Raw genomic sequence first — 17,324 nt, 5'->3', positions numbered from 1 at the left:
CCCTCTAAGATTGAAGCATATCTTTTTGTTATTTTATGATATTAACAACCTACCACCAAACAATCTAATCACAAATACCTCTTTCAAAAAAAATCTAATCACAAATATGTCTGACATGAAATCATATTTTAAACCTAATACTTTATCCGCTAAAAAGATATGCAAATTAAGACCCTGTTTGATTTGGATCTAACTGAGTCAGGTCAGACAAAAAGTCTGACTCGGTCAGCTCTATGTGTTTGATATGCCTCAGTTTTGCATCTGATTGGGTCAACAATGTCTGACTCGCTCATCACAATGTCTGACTCGCTCATCACAAAAAAAAATTTGATGACTCTAAAAGTGCGAAATTAATTCCACCGTTGCCATTGAACCAACACCACCCTCACATCCTCTTTTCTCATGGCCATCAACTTAATCCCTGGAAATGGAAAAAGAAACACGAACAAAGGCAGCAAACGAGGTGGTCCGGTGGAGAATTAGCAAAAAGAAACACGAAAGGGCCAAAGGGGAAAGAAGGGCGGAGCAGATTAGGACCGGTGATGGCAGATCGGTCGAAGGGGGCTGCTCCAGCAGCTCCTCTTGCTTCTTCTTTCCTAACCCGACAAAACACGAAGAGGCTACTGCCTCTTTCATCTCGCCGGAAATTGAGGGGCAAGAGGCTATTGCCTCTTTGATGTCGCCGGAAAAAGAAAACAACCACCACCAAGGAAATGGGTGTTTCATGTTTGGGTATGGCTTCTCTGTTGCCTCTTTGACTCTTTGAGGGCAACTGGGCAAGGAGGAAGAAAAAGAGAAAGAAAGAGAAAGAAAAGAAGAAGCAATATGTGTGTACACGTTTTTTGGATATCAATTAGGAAATAAGAAGAAAAAGAAACAAAAGGTGTAATACTACTATTATTATTATTATTATTATTATTATTATTATTATTATTATTATTATTATTATTATTATTATTTAGAGCATAAAGGTAAAATGGTCAGTTTGTATCAGTCAGCATATTCAGTCAGATGTACAATCAAACAACATGGTTGCTTACTCGGTCATAATTTATTACTCATGCTTTTTCTAGTCAGGACTTTCTCAATCAGAAACTATCAAACGACCCCTAAGAAGAAATTAAAACGAACAATGTGTAAAGGAATAAACTTTATTTGAATTCGGCCATAATTTGAACCAAAATACTAGCTACATCTATGGAACTATAATATGAAAACATGGTTCTTGTGATGTATACGGAAAGAAGAGAACCAATTCCAGTAGAGTGTGAATCGATTTTACTAAAAATGTGTTGATTTCATAAAAGACTTAACCAATTTCAGTAACAATCACAATATGATCTAAATTTAACAACGAGAAAATGGAACAAACTAAAATGAGGCAATGGGGCAGCAGTCATCGACAACTGAATAGTAGTCGTCGGCGGTGGATGTTCGTCAGGAGTGGCGTGGAAGTGGAGCAACAAGAGAGGAAGTTTTCTTTGGTGAAGAAGAGCGACACAAGAAGAAATAACGATGAGAGATTTTTTGTCACGCCCCAAAACCATGAACGGCGGAAACATTCTGGGGCGGAGGACGTCAAAATGAAAGATGAGTCTTGAACGAGCTCCATCTTCTCTAAACCTTGCATATGTACCTGTCTACTGTTGACCTGAGGATACAAGTTATTTTGAAAGAGAGTATCAGCTTTAAAGCTGGTGAGATCATAAGTATTTTAGTGTCTTAATTTGTATGTAAGTATTTGTATGTATTTGAAATGTAAGTATGAAAACGTTTTGAACATCCTAGAAAACCATATGTTTCCTACTAAAAGTATCCTTCTACCGAGGCATCTAGTATCTGTGTGTGTGTCTCATGTAAGAGTGTGTATTTTCCCAAATCTGACTATCATTAACCAAAAATATAGTTTCTACATTACCATGCATCGTGTGAATGTTCACGAAGTGAATGTAATGGGAAAATGAAATAGTACTATGGTGTAGTGTCGAACTACAACCGTACTAATTACCTTAAGTCTATGGTAATTTTGTAAGTACTGTAGTATTTGTAACAAGTAACTACTTCTGTACTAATATTGCCTTATTTGAGGGATAAGGCATAATGTGAGGCTAGACGCTCCCCTGTCAAAGGGATTTTGGGACCCATACACGACCCCTGCATATTTGCAAGCCGTGAACATCCACATTACTATGATCATGTATACCCAATATAACTATCACAATGCGTTGTGATTCATTGGTATAGTTAGATCCTGAAATCGTTCCATGCTATAGCACCTAGTGATGTCTGTCCTATTATCGTATACGTAAACGCACTCATGTAAACGTATCTATGTAAACGTACTCATGTAAGCGTAGTCATGTAAACATTGTTGGAATAGTGTCTAAGGCTGCAACTATATTAGGCAAGTATTTGACCCGGTTGTGCATGGTCCTTTTGGGTTGCCTTCACCATAGCAACTTAATAGGATGATTTATTAAGAGAGAGTAAATATTATTAATATATTATGAGAATAATACAAAGAATAATAATATTGTTATTTGATTAATACAAGTCATAGAATTAATTAGAATTAATTTGGTGACTTAAAGAGATTTATTAAATAAGAGGGTATAAACTGTCAATTGTTTGATAGTTAAACTTCAGACTGTAAATCCATATAGATATGGATTGGACGGATTCTAGAAGCTAGGATAGCTTCAAATCGTCCAAGGAGTTATCTAAGGAATGGATTTGGATAGCCTTAAGAGAAGATTATCCAATTAGGGTTTAGGTTGTAACCCTTAAGGAGTCTACAAGTATAAACAGACCCTATGGCATAAGGAATTCGGTACTTCACCTAAAGTAGAGAAGCCTTGGCTGAATTCCTCCCCTCTCCTCTCTCCCAAATCATCCTCCTTGCTATTTGGTGTTTGTAAGCCATTAGGGGAGTGACAATTGTGACTCTAGAAGCTCCAAGACAACAAGATCAACAAGGAATTCAAAGGTATGATTCTAGATCTGTTTCAACATTGTTCTTATTCCTAAATAGTCATTAGAAGTCTTGGATTCAAAGCATGTTTAATTAGAAAGCCTAGATCCAAGCATTAGGGTTTTGCATGCGCACATAGGAAAGTTCTTATGGCTAAAACCCATCAAACATATCTATGTAATAGTATAGTAATGTACTGTAATGTTCTATGTGTGCTAGCTATAACGTGTGTTCTCTCTCTATCTAGCATGTATAGTAATGTATTGTATGTATTAGCTGTAATGTGTGTTCTCTCTCTATCTAGCATGTATAGACTCATGAATGAACTGACTCGTGGTATGATTCTGCATTCTAGTAAACGTATTAGTATCTTCCTAAACTACCCATATGGTAGCTTACTAGTAATATAACTTGTACGTATGAACATGGAAGTATACCCTTGCTACCCAAGGCTATTGAACTGACTGGAAGAACCTTTATGACTATATATGTACACATGATACATAACTAATATTTAAACGACCTTCGGACGGATACCCGGTACCCCACCAGACCACATCTCAACGGCGAAAAGGAAATAAGGCGGATAGCTTTCCTAAGTCCTTTAAACATTTCTTATATAACTATACATATATAGGCATTCAGTTGACAATATAAAAGCATAAAATAAGTTTTGTAAAACCTTTGAACATGATTATTATCTAAGAAAAGATCGACTTGATGTCAATCTATAAAACGGGTTGAAAGCATTTGTTTGATAAAACAGTTTAAGTATAAAGAAACATTTGTTTGAAACACAATTGTAGATGAGTTTGAAATGAAACATACAGTGTAAAATGAACAGTTTAATAAGGAGTTTTAAACATATGAAACGTTTATGAAAATCATGTGAAGAAAACTGTTTGGTAAAACAACTAATGAGTAGTAAATCATTTGAATGTTGCTTATTAATCACATGTGATTGATATAATAACTAGCATGATTCTACTTGTATCCCCCCCCCCCATAAAACATTTAAAAACATTTAAAACATTGATTAAGGGGTATGAACTCACCTGTAGTGAGTGGTACGGATGAACTGAAGATGTAGGATTGCTAGGTGTCAAGTGAAGTCTTGAACACACTCTATGATCCTAGTTAACATATAATATCACATATATGTATCAAATTAGTCTTTAAACAACTAATAAACAAAGTCTAGACACTCTAGGACATGTTAAACACCTTTATCAAGTGTTATTAGCCTCTAGGATTGCATCTAAGTGTTGTAGGGACAAGCTACTGTGTGTAGGGTTCAAGGAAAATTCCATAATGGAGTTCACGGCCCTAATGTCACCAACTAATGAGTTTACGGTCGTAAACTCATGGCCGTAAGCTCATACTTACTTCGTCATTTGATGTTTTGAGGCTTTACAAGACCCTAAGAAGCATTTCTACTTACTGGTAAAGCCTTTGGAAGAGATTAGGGCATCTTTTAACTCCTTTGAGGAGTTCACGGCCCTGGGACCAAACCCCTTGGAGATTATGGCCGTAATCTCCCATGTAAAGGGTGTTTTTGGTGTTTTCAAGCTCCTAACTTAACTAGGAATGAATCTAGGCTAGTGTCCAAGGCTTAAGGAGAGTTTAAGCACACTTTGGCCCTTTTGTTTGGAGTTCACGGTCCAAGAACTTCTTGGGCCGTGAACACCTTACTCTTGGTGTTCTAGGGGTGTTTTCTAGTCCTAAATACATTAGGACAGGAGTCTAAGCTAGTTTCATTGCAAGAGGAAGGGACTAGGGCATCATTTGTCCCTTAAAGAAGGGTTTACGGTCCAAGAAGTTCTTGGGCCGTAAACTCTTAAATCTTGATGGTTTCCTATGATTTCTAGTGTATTAGACACATATCAAGCCTTATAACACACTTAGATAGAAGTACTCACGTTTTGGGACGAAAGTCCGAAGATCCGTGAGAGAGAAATTGGTTTTTCTCTAGTTGGAAATGTAACAAATGAATAATTATGGCTCAGAATCATATAAATACTCCTGGGTTTTTTGGCAGAAAATATTTTTATTCAGGCATTGAATTCTAATATCAACGAGTTTTGGAATAACAGAGTTGCACAATACCCTTGTGCATCCTCTCTCCTGATATCTTTTTCAGTGTAAATCCTGAAATACTCAAACTTATACCAAAAGTCTGAAAATTTACTGCAACTGATCTAACTTCTATTGACTTGATATTGTTTGCACATAATGGAAATTTTGGGTTGTCACATTTTTTTAAGCGTGTTTTTTTAAAACTCCTGCAAATGACGCACAGACATAACGACGAGAGATTTTTTTAAGCGTGTTTTTTTAAAACTCTTGCAAATGACGTATAAACATAAGATCGTGTTTTTTCTAATATGAGAACATACATGCCTTCATATAACATAGTCTTCTAAAAACATTCGATCTTAATGTTTTCACACCGTCTGCACGATGAAGACAAAAATAGCTAAGAATACCTTTTGGAAAAACACCACCACCTAAGTTTATATATATATATATATATATATATATATATATATATATATATATATATATATATATATATATATATATATATATATATATGAGGTCATCCAAATCAATATGATTCAAAATAAATCATCCATCTTGAATCATATTCATTTGAAATTCTCACATTTTTCAACTTATGTTAATTAACTACATGATTAATTGATATATATTGCCTATATAAAAAGATTATTTCATGCTTGAATTATGAATTGTGTTTGGAAAAAATAAAGGTGGATATGATAGTAAACTTTTGAAAGCCTAAAAGAGGTATTTAGGTGATTTTTTTAGTTTCATATTATATTTACACATTATTTGTTCTATTTTCTCTATATTTCAACAAAATACTTATGGTTGTACATTTGGAACCAAAAGAAATATATAAAGTTATTTAAATTTATTTGTACACTTAGCTTAAGATGTATTTCCCTAGTTTGCGAAATTTTATATTTTTTGTTTGATTGGGTTGTAACTAATATAATTAGAAAAGTATAATTATATTATTGATGAATATTATACTTGAATTTATATGCGTCGTCTTAATAGAAACGAGAAAGTCTTTAATAATAAGATGAAAAATATCAAAATTATGTTTAGTTACGTTAATATTATATCTTTCAACGGATTAAAACATGGCTAAAAATGATTAGGTCTCTAAATATAACGAATTGACGTAGCAACCCTAAAATGAATGCAATTTTGTTTGCAACATTTTATCGTCTCGTTGGTTTGCATTAATAAATTTGATTTCATATTTAACTAATTTTTCTACTTTTTTTATTTGTTTCAAACATTTTCACATACTTAAGAATTTAATTTGTTATAACAAAAAATTATACATAAAAAATGAAAAACCAAGGTCGACACAATCGACCATCATAATCTTTAGAAATTTTTGACAACATGATGAGGCGTTCAATTTTAGTGTAAAAATGCAAAAAAATTGTTACACCCCCAAACCAGAACAACGGAAACATTCGGGGGCGGAGGACGTAATGTACATTATCATAACAAACGAATAGTAAAGAAAGTACACACAACCATCATATACATAATTGAAAAGTTTACATGATTGTAGTATTACATGTTTTCAAAAGTCAATTACAATATGATGTCCAAAAGATTAAAATAACGCCTTAGCGTAAGTCTTCAAAAGCAGTTGCTAACCTGGTCTAGCGATTCCCTGAGAATACAAGTTATTTCAAAGAAAAAATGTCAACATTTAAGTTGGTGAGTTCATAAGTTGTTATTTGTGTAAATGAATGTCATTTAAAAAGTCCGCGTTTGTTTTCAGAAAATATGATATTTTCTTAAGAATGATGTTGTAAATCGTTATTGTACAAAATGAATGTATTTGAACCAGGAAAATCCTATATTTTCCTAAAAGTGAGGTGTAGTCTTATATGAACCAAGACTATGAATGTAAGTAAATATGCCATACTTATAATGAATGTGTATAGTTTATCATTTAATAAACTATAAGAAGCTTGAAATGATACGTAAAAGCAACTGTGATATTACTTTTCCCATAAAGATGAATACCATAATAGTTGTCTATCCTGTGAGTTTGCATAACCATACTGAGATAAATTTGCCTGTAACGACGTTCTTCACGCGTCGGAATGTTATGATAATTGTCACCTCGTGGACTATAGCTAACAATCAAGGTGCGGGATCATCAGTCCCGTATAGATCTATAAACGCTTATCACGTTCTCCGGGAGGAGATTCTGGTTATAAAACAAGGCTTGATGTATACCTTGATAGGTACGATGAAGAAGAATGACTCACATATTCTCAACTAAGTCACGTATTTTGAAACGAACAATGTTATGATGAAATGGTTACCCGTGTTTATGATATGTTATATGAACATATAAATGAAATATACTTTGTTATATATATATATATATATATATATATATATATATATACATATATATATATATATATATATATATATATATATATATATATAAACATGTTTTATTCCACAAGGGCAAAATGGTATCGTGAGATGTTTTGCATGCTAATGTTTTCGTATGATAGTTATAAATCACATATGATTGATTATATAAAGAAAAGTATAGCAAAAGATTGATGTTTTTCACACGATTTTTACCGTGTGTTTACTTGTATCCTCCCCCCCCCCCCCCTAAAAAAAAGTATTTAAAAGCAGTTAAAAACATATTTAAAGTTTGTTTGTAGGGGTATGAACTCACCTGGTAGTAGTGAAGATTCGGTGAAAACGATGCTTTGTTCGGGCAGCACTTCAACCGGAAAGGAGTCGATTTCTCGAAAATCTCGGGAGATTCGGGGCGTCGGGACTTGCGTCGTGTGTTAGGGGTGTTACCAGGGCTTAGGGGTAGTCTTGGGATGCTTAACACTGAGTAAAAGTAGGAGGGAGGATAGGAATGACCAGCCTAAACCCGAGACCTTCGGTTTCTATTTATAGGGCCATTTTGGGGGTCTCACGTCGTAAACCAAGCTTATTCACGTCGTGAACTTGGTCGTCATCAGGTGCGTAGTCGTGACAGCAGTCTGTCAGGCTCTAGAAGTCGTCAGCACTGAGTTCACGTCGTGAACCTCTTTTTCATGTCGTGAACTCTGACACGGTGTTGGGGTTCGCGCCCCAAACTTCAGAAATTCATAACTTTCGCATACGAACTCCGTTTTTGACGTTCTGTATATCGACGAGAAGGTGAGATTATGCTATACAACTCTCGTTTAGACTTCGTCGGCTAATTTTGACTTTAAATTTTGTTATATATATTTTTAGTAGGTCGGGACAAGAAAACTCCGTCAAAAATCCATAACTTCTTCATCCGACGTCCGTTTTCGTCTGTCCTTTTACCGTTGTATCACTATTGTCGAGATTTTAAGTTCTCGTTTAGGTTGCATCGGCTAAAAGTCGCTCGATCTCTATTTCGAGTTTTTAGTTGTCTACTGTTATATCCGAAACTTCAAAAAATCATAACTTCTTCATACGAAGTCAGATTTGGACGTTCTTTTTATGTTTGTTTATGGTTTAATGATATATACGACTTTCATTTAGATACCTAAGGTTAAAAAGTATTTTATTAAAACTTTGCGTTTTAGGCCTAACAGTGTTTTACCGGATTTGTCGCAGATCTTTGATTGGTCATAACTTCTTCGTTATAACTCGGATTTTGGTGTTCTTTATATTTCCGAAAAACTTGGCACGATTTCTACTACTTTATTCATTCCAAATAAGATTTTTGAAAAGTTAAATTTTGATCTAAATTTGACTGGTGTTACATTACATTGACTCGAAATATCGGGTTGTTACAAAAATTAATGGTAATAAAAGATTTTAATTATAAAATTATCATTATTAGTTTGTATTTTTATGTTACATTCTAAACATTTGTTAATAATGAATGCATATGATGCATCCATATGTTGATGGTGTCATTCATGTAAACTATAACACCACGTTTCGAAAACAAACCCCAAATTTCGAGATGTATTTGATTATGATTTCTTTTGGCCCCAAAATCAATAATAATTTAGCAGGGTGTTGGTCTCAGGGAGTTAAATGTCATGATTTTGGGCTTTGGGGGGGGGGGGGGGGGGTTAAAGTGTAATTTCCGGACTAGTTTTGTAAAGAATTTCGGAAGGCAAGGGATGTTTGGTAAAATTTGGAGTTTATCTGAAAATGATTTTGTAAGGGAGGACTGAACTTGAAAAAAAAGTTATGTTTGATTTTGGTACGGGATTAAACCCGGCGTCCCTTTCCCCCTCATATTGTGTTTAAAAAGCTTGTACCAAACCCTAACCCTAGCTAGGAAACAACCGCCACCGTACCTTCTTGACCTTCCAGTCGTTGCCACCATTCTCTCCCTGCTGCTCCGAACACCACCATTTCTCTTACTATCGACAATGACTAGGGCTATCGAGAAGGACATGTAGAGTCCGATGAGAGGCGACGTGATCAAGCGAAATTCGTAGGTTATTGTATTGCTCTCGGTAAGGTTAAACCGCAACCACTCGACCTGTTTTCTTTCTTTGGTGATGAAACAACTCATGTCGGTTGTTGCGTCGTTGTCCCGACGACCACCCTCCTGTTTTCATCTGATGTCGTTGCCACCGTCGTTAGTGGTTGCATGCATGCGTGTGTGTGTTTTGCGTATGTGATGGGTTGTGATCGTATGTGCGTTGTGTGTGTGTGTGTGTTTGGTCAGAAACGACGAAAAACCCACCATGGTGGTTCCTACCTTGCTGCCAATTTCGGACACTACTAGCCACCGTGTAAGGTGGATATGTGTGTGTATTATTATGGGGGTGTATTTTCTAAGTGGTTGATGTTGTAGGAGCTTTTTTTGGTCGGGTTCTAACTCTAAACCACCACCATCGTCGTGAGGTGGTGGATGCCGCCTTGGACCGCCGCCCACCGCCATTGCTCGGGGAGGCAGTAGGTGGTGCCCGACCTGTTAAACACTAAATGACCTAAACATACCTTGGACCTAATTGGCACGTTTTTGGGTTGGAATCCCTAACTCGGGGTTAGAAAACCCTAACTAGGGTTTAGAAAACCACCCTAAAAATCAAAAACCTTAGTTTGGGCCATATTTTGGACTTTCAGGGTTTGGGCCTTATTGGGCCATTGGACTTCTGACTTTGGGTCATTGTTGGGCTATGGGATTTCTTGGAATTAGACCCATGATGGGTTTTCGGGGCCAATTATGAAGTTTAGCCATATTGGGCTTTTGATACTTTTGGATTGGGCCTTGGTTTTGGGCCAAGAAAGAGAAGGGTAAAATGGTCTTTTATCTTGGATGTTGGACAAGTAATTTAGATTCTTGAATATGGGCCGACGTTTAATTATTAATCGGATATTATTTGATGGTGTTAGCATGAGGATTTTTCGGATCAGCAGACCGAGATTTTATTTGAGAGATTCAGCAGCGTGAGGTGAGTTTCCTCATTGTGTTTAGCGGGTCGAAGGCACCAATGTCAACTCATGGTTTGTTATGCTTAGGATGTTAGTTGTCTGCGTGAATCTTGTATGTGTTATGTGTTTATATGTTTGCAAGGCAGGGCCCGATGCCGGGCGTGGCCTGATGATTATATTGTTATGATATTTATCTTTGTGATACTTGCATGTGTTTATGTGTTTGTATGTATATCGGGCGGGCCCTAATGATTGACAGATCTGTTCCGAGCGGGGCCTGATGTCGGGCGGGGCCCATTATATGTTTGATATGTATGGTATGTGGTATTTTGGGGAACTCGTTAAACTTTGTGCTTATTTTTTCAGTTTATGTTTCAGACACTTTTGGTTTGAATGGGAAGAGCTTAGGATGATTGTATTGCACACACCACATTGTTCCACATTTTATATGACTCTGATGTACTTGGATGTTTATTGACACTCTAATTTCACTATGGTTTTATGTTATTGTTTTGGATGATGGTTTTATTAATATAAAAATCAAAATTTTTGGTCTTAAATTTTGGGACGTTTCATAAATAAGGGAAAATGCAAGCTCACTGTAATGCTAAGAACCATATAAAAAAAACACAAATAACACAAATAACAATATCATGAACTTAAATAATAATACACAACAAAAATAACATAATAGATGCATATGTTTAACAACTTACAATCATGAATTTGTAAGGACTAATAAGAGCCCATTTGTATTTCTTAATTATCTTTATATATTTATAATTCTTATTTTTATAAATCTTATAATACATGTTATTCAAATTAATATGATTCAAGATAAGTCATCTATTTTGAACCATACTCATTTGAAACTCCTAACTTTTCAACTTCCTACTAATTAACCATAACATTGACATATTTAACACTAAGACTCTTCAACTTTCAACTAATTAAACAATAAAACTCAAAAGTTTTTTTTTTTTAACTTATGGTATTTAACACTTGGTTCCAATCTATTTTTCTTAACAATAAATTTTATAATTTTTTCCATTATGTAAGTTAGCTTTATTTTACATCAGGAATAACATAGTAAAACAATAAATTATATGCTTGGTTTTATTAATTATTCATTGGTTTTTTTTAAGAATTATAATCATTAAAGTTAGTGATTGTCAATGAGTGATATTTTATAGTTGATATGCAACTATGCACATCATATGTAATATTTTATATCTGTATATCTAAAAAAATGATTTTATGTCGTTCAATTAATCATTCGATGATTGTTTGGTTTGTAAACTTTTTTGAGATTAACATTATATTAATAAGAAAAATGATAGAAACGTTGTGACGTTATTAGCAAGTTAGTAGTTAAACATTTGAAATTTATATTTTTGCTTTTGCATAAATACAACATAAATTAAAACATCTTTAAAAAAATTAGATGCTACCATTTACCAAATGTGAAATTGAATTATCATTAAATATTAAAAATAATATAAAAATTCATAAAAACACTTTAAAGATATAAAACAATACATTTTTTACAGATAACTTTTGTGTTATTATCAGTATAGTTAATTTTCTTTTATATTGTAAATTTCAAGATCCTATATGTAGTGTGTTCCATTATATTTTTAATGTTGGATTGTTTATATATAATTAACTTTAAACGATGATTATTTTATTTAGTTCGAGTTTCGGTTACAAATTCATTATTAATACATAACTAGAGAAGATACCTCGCGTTGCAGGGGTTGGAGGGTATTTTATTGTAAATTATGATTTCATAGTGATTGTATATGTCCTCTATGTTATTCTATCCTCCAAGATTTAAAAATTCACATGATGGAACATGTCCTTGCATTTCTTTCTATTACTTGCATTGTACTTACATTTCTTTCTATTACTTGCATTATAACAACAAAATGGAACATGTACTTGCATTTCTTTCTATTACTACATTGTACCTTCATGATTTTTCTTGTTAAGACACTATAGTTTGAAAAATCAACCTAGTTATATCAATAATAAACAAATCAATAAAAGTATGTGGCTATTTTTGGCTGAAGAAAGTAAACTTCCAGATGAGGAAAAAAGGTTTAAGCAAATGTTTGACTTTTTAACATTATAATATATATCAAATTTTGTTTGTGAAAAAAAATATAACAAATAAACTCAATATACAACAATATTTACTACCTGGAAATTTACGAAAGTTATTCCCTAATACCTTATTGCAACCAAATCAAAAGGTCTTGTAACCGATTCTTCTTTTATCATGTGGTATCGTCAAAGTAAATATTCCGTAAGTGAAGAGCCTAAAGCTTCAACCAAACAACAGTATGTATCACATAATAGCCGACAGTTTGACCTTCTGGCTGTGAAAGACAGAAAATAGCTACATACTTTGTATTAATATTGATACAAATATATCAAATTTGTGAAAATCAGAATTAAAAACGTACGAAATAATCAATTTTAAATAAAGTTTTAAAAAGAAAATACCTTATTCGATGCTGTAAACTCAGAAGTTGAATAGAAGTTACCCGATTAAGCAATCCAGTTGCGCAAAAATCAAAAATCTCAAATAATTTGATGAGTAGTTTGGTTTAGTTTTTTTTTTTTTTTTTTTTTTTTGTAAGTGGTTTTTCAACATCCTTCTATCTTTAAATTCTCATGGAAAATAACATGTACTTGTTTTTCCTTTAACAAACAGTTGAACCTAAAATGCACAAAAAAAAAAAAATGAAAAATATATAAAACGTATTACCTATCTAGCAAAATGAAGCTTTTAGTAATGTCGATTTGGTATATTCAAAAGTCAAACGTTTGGCGGCACTTATATCGGAATGACATCTTGTGAAAAAAACAAGATTTATGGGAAATACAAATCATGAGACTTTCTTTTAAGTAGATGCAAAAAAGATTACAACGATTGTTATATAGGTATATGTGTGTTTAAGTGGTTTTTGCAATTTTTGGAAGTTTTTGTTTGTTATATTTCAAATTAGTGTGACTATTTTGATCATTGTTCAAACAAAAATGACCAAGTTGGCCTTTATCTAATTGTCCATTCGTTCCTACTTAAATGACTATATTACCATTTATTAATATTTACTAGGTCTTTGTTAGGTGTGAGACCCGTGTATTACACATGTTGATTTAAAAAAAAGATTAAATATTAAAGTATAAACATAAAATATTTAAATATTTTTTAATGTACAACTTTAAAATAAGAAAAGAAGAAACGTATTTATTGCAATTTAATATTATATATATATGAGATATATTTAATACTTTACATACATAAATATATGACTTTAATTTAAAATTTTAAACAAACCAAAAATTGACAAGTGGATAATATTTTTTTCAAAAATACTACAAAATAACAAGTGTTAAAATCATGAGAGATTGACATTTGACAAAAAAACTTCATTTATTAAGAAGGATATAATGAATCATTATAGAAAAATGAGAAAAAAAAAGTAATACATGTATTTCATTTGGAAAGTGACGAAAAGTGTTTTTTCTTGCTTTTTTAATATTGGATGAGCCTTAGACAATATCATGTTAACCGCTTCCTCTTTCAACCTCTTTCTTTCTTCCACCTCCCTTTGTATTTCCTTTTCATATATGACCACGCTTTTTAACTGAAACGGTTGCAGTCCTGTGCACTGTTTTGGCTCCAGGTTTGGAGCAACCTTTTATAATAAATTCAAATTTATTTGTAATAGTTTATAAGTCCATGTGTTTTATTGTGACTAAAAAAGTAGGTTTTTTGTTTTGTTTGCATGCCACATGGTAATCTGCGTATATTATGTATACAATATACAGATATGTGGTAGCTTTTGGAATCCTCACCCATTCCTCTTAGATTTGATAATTATGACAATTCAAAAGGAAAAGTATTTAGAGAAATTAGATTGATAATTAAGTAAGATACAATCTGACACAAACAAATTAACTAAATGTAAACATTTTACCCAGCTGCATGCTTTTTCTAGCACCTTCAATCGCTTTATATTCCTCCTTTATAGTGTTATCTTGTTGGTTATCTTTATTACAGTAGTGGACAGATTAATCTCTACTCGAGTAGCTCTTGTACTCAATAGTAATTCTAACATATCATTCCTACAACATACAACGAATTATACATTATATCATTTAATGGGAGACACATAAAAAACATACAAAGGGGATTGAAATCAATTCAAGAGACATAAGTCGTGACCAATCATACATTTTTTTTTTTGCATCTCTGAAGAAACCAAACTCAAGTTGTATGCTTAGGAGCAGCTCAATAAAAGTAACCTATTTGAGTTAATAAATTTAAGTAAAAATATGAATGATAAAAAAATTAAGGTTAAAATTGTATGCTCAATCTCGTATAAGTGTTGCAAATTCCACAATTATGCTATTTTACATAGGTAAATGAGAGATCTTTTTCAAACAATGATGATGTTGTAAAAGCTAAGTTCAATGTATCAATTATGCTTAGTACGTGCTTAATGCTTAATAGAAGCACATCACAGATGAATACAATGACAATGTCTTATCACAAAGTTGGATTTGTTTTCTTTAAACAACAATAACAATAACATCCATTTTCCCTTACATTTTTTCTTTTACTTTAGTTTGATTTGTTATAACTATGAAGTGTCCCTAATGATAAATTGTACGTTTATATAACTAATCAGTATTAGATCAAATTTAGCTATCGTAATGCTTTCTTATTTTGATCAATTAATAATTATCCTCAACCATGTACTTACAAAGAAAACTCACTACGAAATCCTCGACTAATTACTGAATAAAAGTGTTACAACTCAAGATTCAATCATAATACTTTTAACCATAAAAATAGTAAGTGCGGAATGTAACATCAGGTAAAGAAATCTAGTAATATATGATCTCAATAATCTAAAAATATTATTTTTTTCCTTAAGTTGATTTCAAAAGTTTTTTCCGATCATTGTGAATCAGTTTTATAAAATATAATTAATTGTGAACTATTTTTTAGAGTGTTATAATCGAGATATTATTTAACAAATAAATTTGAAAATACTCTTGTTTGAATTTTACGTCATGCGGATCGATGCAAAATGACACAATTGGATAATGAAATGCATTCCAATTGAGTCATCCAGGATGATAACATGAATATTAATAATAGCAAACATCTGTTACAAACTTACAAGTAACTTTTAATATCATAAAAGAATAGAGAAAATCAAATATAATATATTTTCTTAAAATTTTAAAAATCAACTCAAGTTTAAGAAATTTCCTCTAATGACCATCAAAAGATAAGACACAATGGACTTTTGCCATCGTAAAATATGGCAGCAACTAACATCTTATTAAGTTTAGCAAAGCATTAAAGCATTAAATGAATGAATCATACCAAATTTCCAAAAGAATATACAATTATTGTTGGTCTAGTTATTATGTAAAACTGGTTTTGTATCTAAATAAATCTGTTCCCAGATTTCAAATAGACATTTTATCAAACATGTGGTATGCATCTTCACTTTCTTCAAAATTTTATAATAATAATCCTACCAATTCAAACTCATTTCAGCTTACAATAAAGACGATTTAAAATCAAGCAACTAAAATATGAATCGAAGAAAGAAAGTAGAGATAGACATACATGATTTACAATCTGAACTGGAGGCATGCTTGTAAGAGGCGATGATCGTTAACAAAGTGGCGAGAAGGTGTGTGGCATGCGACCGGGTTTCCATCGATTGAAGAGAAACGTCCAAAAATCATGTTCAATTTAACGGAGAGACAACAAAACGAAGAACCAAAAACTTGGAAACGAACAAAAAAAAGAACAAAGGCTAGCAATAAACCCAAACCTCTTATGATGTACACCAGATAATCGTTGTTGTGTTTTTTTGGATGAACAAAGGCGTAGGAGCAATGGTGGAGATGACAATCGGAATCAGTAAAGAAGATGCAAGCTATAGCAGCGAAATATGAAAATACGAATCCTGATTTACATATAGAGGACTGAAGGAATATCGAGTGACAAATTTGAGTTGAATTAGACGGACCTTTCCTGTTGGAGTACGACGCATCTTGAATATTTAATTTCAATTTCCAAAATTAGGGATAAAAGCAGCAGCCACTGACGACGACTCAGATGGCACGAACTCGACAGAGGGGAAGGAACATGTGACATCGAGGGCGGATGGGTGATGGTGACCCAATAAAATCCAGAAGCCCTATGGGTTCGATTTATGACGCAAAATCAAAGAATTGAAGAACTGAATAGGAAAGATATGAGAGTCGGTGGGGATGGAAACATGTAGTCGGTGGCAATAGCAAGATATGTAAAGCTATTTGGTGGATTGGTGATTAAACCAACGAAGTCAAGGCGGTGGATCTAGACGCTTGAGAAAAAATAGAAGTGGTCTAATAGGAACAAAGAACTGTTCCTAAGGGCACACGATATATATATATATATATATATATATATATATATATATATATATATATATATGTGTGTGTGTGTGTGTGTGTGTGTGTGTGTGTGTGTGTGCGCGTGTATGTGTGTTACATCCATGAAATTCATAAAAATTTAAAACTTTTTCAAGCATCCAAAAACCATTATTTATTACAAAATGTTTTCAAAATAGTTTCATATTAGAGTATCCCAGAAATCAAAATCATAAAATGTGAGGAGGTGCACGATCAAGCCTTCGCTTCCCCGCGATCATCCAAAGTACTTGAAACAAAATCAACAGCTGTAAGTCTGAAGCTTAGTGAGTTCCCCAAAGTACCAATACCCAAACAGATAACATAACGACACGCATATTGAGCCATTAGCCTGACTGGACCGCCTTGCAGGGCCTACAACCTATCTCGACCGCTCCCGAGCCATCGA

At 33.1% G+C, this 17,324-nt stretch overlaps 2 long non-coding RNA genes across 5 annotated transcripts; both read right to left on the bottom strand.

Annotated features, from left to right (window-relative positions):
* Positions 1-12,513: 12,513 nt before the first annotated feature.
* Positions 12,514-13,625, bottom strand: LOC111876076 (uncharacterized). 2 transcript variants are annotated; one of them, XR_002844895.3, is made up of 2 exons: positions 12,932-13,625; positions 12,514-12,824 (listed from the first exon to the last, which is right to left on the bottom strand). It is a non-coding gene; the product is annotated as an uncharacterized LOC111876076 (long non-coding RNA). The 2 variants fall into 2 exon arrangements; XR_002844896.3 differs by having other exon boundaries at positions 12,514-12,804.
* Positions 13,626-13,910: 285 nt separating this feature from the next.
* Positions 13,911-16,788, bottom strand: LOC111876067 (uncharacterized). 3 transcript variants are annotated; one of them, XR_002844894.3, is made up of 3 exons: positions 16,083-16,764; positions 14,413-14,560; positions 13,911-14,130 (listed from the first exon to the last, which is right to left on the bottom strand). It is a non-coding gene; the product is annotated as an uncharacterized LOC111876067 (long non-coding RNA). The 3 variants fall into 3 exon arrangements; XR_006184757.2 differs by having other exon boundaries at positions 13,911-14,103; XR_006184756.2 differs by lacking the exon at positions 13,911-14,130 and having other exon boundaries at positions 14,328-14,560; positions 16,083-16,788.
* Positions 16,789-17,324: the final 536 nt, after the last annotated feature.

This window comes from Lactuca sativa, chromosome 7 (genome assembly GCF_002870075.4).
Source record: "Lactuca sativa cultivar Salinas chromosome 7, Lsat_Salinas_v11, whole genome shotgun sequence".
In the NCBI taxonomy this organism is placed as follows: Eukaryota; Viridiplantae; Streptophyta; class Magnoliopsida; order Asterales; family Asteraceae; genus Lactuca; species Lactuca sativa.
This window is presented reverse-complemented; position numbering and strand designations above follow the sequence as displayed.